The sequence below is a fragment of the Tachysurus fulvidraco genome, chromosome 14, assembly GCF_022655615.1.
Source record: "Tachysurus fulvidraco isolate hzauxx_2018 chromosome 14, HZAU_PFXX_2.0, whole genome shotgun sequence".
Taxonomy (NCBI): Eukaryota; Metazoa; Chordata; class Actinopteri; order Siluriformes; family Bagridae; genus Tachysurus; species Tachysurus fulvidraco.
The window spans coordinates 23,428,688-23,431,757 of NC_062531.1; the positions used below are offsets into that span (position 1 = coordinate 23,428,688).

Below are 3,070 nucleotides of genomic sequence, written 5' to 3' on the forward strand. Positions count from 1 at the left end.
CAGTATAGTCAAAGACCAACTCCTTATTTAAACATTATACTAAGACTAACAAAGTCATATTAACATGCATGTCACAGCCCCCTTTTCTGCTTTATATAAAGACAGATTTCAGTTGCAGATTTTGGAGTATCGGATCATCCAGACTTAACTTCGAAACAGTGAGTGTGCATTCCAACATTATTGGGATTGTTTGTGATTCTGCTCTATATATATTTACATGTCATGCTGATATATTTATTTACTGTATTTACTTGTTTTGTTGGACAGACCATGATGAAGAAGGTAGTGCTCTTGTGTTTTGTCCTGCTTGCAGTCATTTCTGTGCCCACCGCTGCTCAATGCTTTCAACAGCCACAGGGTAAATAAACACATGTAGATGTCATGCTGTGCTCATGTCTGTTCATACTGAGATGCCATAACGTTTTTCTTTTTTCAGGTCTCATTTGTCGTGATAATATTGATAAGAAATTGTACAGTCCTGGACAGAACTGGGTGAATAGCAAATGTCAGTTTTGCAAATGCCAGCCTGGAGCAATGTCCTGCTGTAGGGGGTAATTAAACACAACAGTTATTATACAAGCACAGGATGACCATTTCTAGTATATTGTATAACTGTTTTAAACACACAATCATCTACAAATCCTCTGACATTCTCTTTTTTGTTAAGTTGTTTGTCTGTTTTCTCATATTTTTATTTGCAGAACACGAGATGCAGCTGGAAAGTGCAAGAAACCTGAATAGCAGCACAGCTGGAAAATAAATCCAGAAATTTACAATGACGGATTTGAGTCTCCATGTTGTTACTGTGATTAATCAAATGATGAGACTCATTTTATACAATGTCATGAAATAAATAATGAAGATAAATAAAGCAACAATGCATTATGCAAATTATGCAAAGTTTTTGTTTTCTTTTGGGCAGCAGCAGCTACCTATAATTTATTAATAAAATGTAAGGAAAAGCACAAGAACAAAAATCCTTAATGGGATAATAAATGACATTTGAGGAAGGATGACGAAAAAAGGTGTTGACTTCGGGTGAAGGGAATCACACACAGACTCAAAAAACTTCACTACAACTAGCTAGGAGCACAATTTTGCAGTCTAACATCTGTATTATTTAAAGGGTGTGATTTCAAACTGGTGTTTCATGGGTGCTGAAGTGTAGTGGTGAATCCTGGGAAGTGGAGTCCAAGGTGGAAACTGGCAGTGACATAACATGTTCTTGTCCATAAATGTTATCCAGCCTTGTTTTTTTAAAGTATAAGATTTAAAATAATTAAAATTGTGTAAAAAAAAAAAACACCCACATGCAGACAACCCCTTTTTTTTTTCATTTAGCAAACCTCAGTCATTGCCCCAGAACTAGTGAATGAAAGACAAAGCAGTAACAAAAGAAAAACAAGATACATACACAGCAAATGCTACAGCATATTTTGGGATTCTGAAGATACTATTCCAGCAAAACCCTGATGTAGACTATATAACTCTGCGCAAGAGATCAGAAAAGAAACTCAGTGTTTACTCAGTTTACTTAAATGTATCTTAAATGTAATTTAATTTCTGACAGATAAACTATTTAAGCTAGCAGGTTATTATACCAATGATTTAAAATAACTTTCGCCCTTGTTGGCTGTCAAACTCTAGGTCAGTATTAAACCTCGCCTTTATCTTTGATATCCTTGAATTATGGTGAGAGTGATGAAAGGTTGTATCTTAAACCATAAAGCAACAAGGTTGTGTCATCACCATTAACACAATAGACTAAATAGAGCAAAATCATTAGTTAAAACATAAACCGTTTACTGCACTGCTCATCTTATACAGGTTTCTACGGAAGCTGGAGCTTATCCCAGTGGACCCAAGGCATAAGGCGGGAGACACTGGGCAGGGTACACACATGGCCAATTTTGAGACATCAGCAAGCCTACAGCAAATATCTTTGGACTGGTTCCAGACTGGTTTGGACTTACTTACATTTAGAGGGATGTACTGTAACTGCTGGCTCAACAGTGAAAGACCTGGGTGTTATATTAGACAGCAATTTGTCTTTTGAAAATCATATGGCCCATATTACAAAACCAGCCTTCTCCAATCTTAGAAATATTGCCAAGCTAAGAAACATCCTATCTGGATCTGATGCTGAGTTGTAGTTCATGCATTCATGACCTCTAGACTTGACTATTGTAATGCATTACTAGATGGTTGTCCTACATCTTAAGTAAATAGACTACGGTTAGTTCAAAATGCAGCTGCCAAGTTCAAACCAGGACAAGAAAATATGATCATAAGGCGGGAGACACACTGGGCAAGGTACACATATGGCCAGTTTAGAGACATCAACAAGCTCACAGCAAATATCTTTCGACTGGTTCAAAATCACAAAGTATACAGAGTATACAGAGGAAACCCCTGAAGCACAGGGAAATCAAACAAACTCTGCATACAAAGGGTGAAGGTGGGAATCCCAACACTAGAGGTTCAAGGCAAATATGCTATCAAATAAATTACTGTGCCTTCTGGATAAAATATATAAATATATGTTAATAGTCATTACGTGGATATAAAGATGAATATTTATGAATATTCAGGAAATAATTATCTGTCCAAGCTGAATAGTTTGTAAGCTTACATTGCTTTTTCATTTTCAGAATGAAGTTCTGTGTTCTAAAGCCATTGAAGTACTTTGTAATGAAGTACAATGTACTCTGTTACTCTCTTTAGTACATTGCTTCACAAAGACTATAACACACATGAGGGTTTAAATAGATTCGGTAATCAAGAGTGAAACTAAAAACCGGCCAGCTTAATCATGACACATGAGTGAAACAGGAGACAGGAAAAGAATCAAAACAAAAGGCACATGGCTACAAAAACAAACAACGGACAACACAGAACAGAGGTTGAAGTGAGCTCCATAAAGCTGTAGACTGCTGCACACACTGGACAGCTAAATTCGCTGCTCTCAACTGTTTCATTCTATCTTCTTTTATACATAGAATGGACGGTTAACTCCAATATAGTTGCGTACACTTAGTTTTATTGAACACAACAAACCCGGTCTGTACTC

General features: G+C 36.5%; 1 long non-coding RNA gene across 1 annotated transcript; it reads left to right on the forward strand.

The window, feature by feature from the left end:
• Positions 1-894, forward strand: LOC113645484. Its single transcript, XR_003441235.2, has 4 exons — positions 1-158; positions 268-358; positions 437-551; positions 702-894. It is a non-coding gene; the product is annotated as an uncharacterized LOC113645484 (long non-coding RNA).
• The last annotated feature ends 2,176 nt before the right edge of the window (positions 895-3,070 follow it).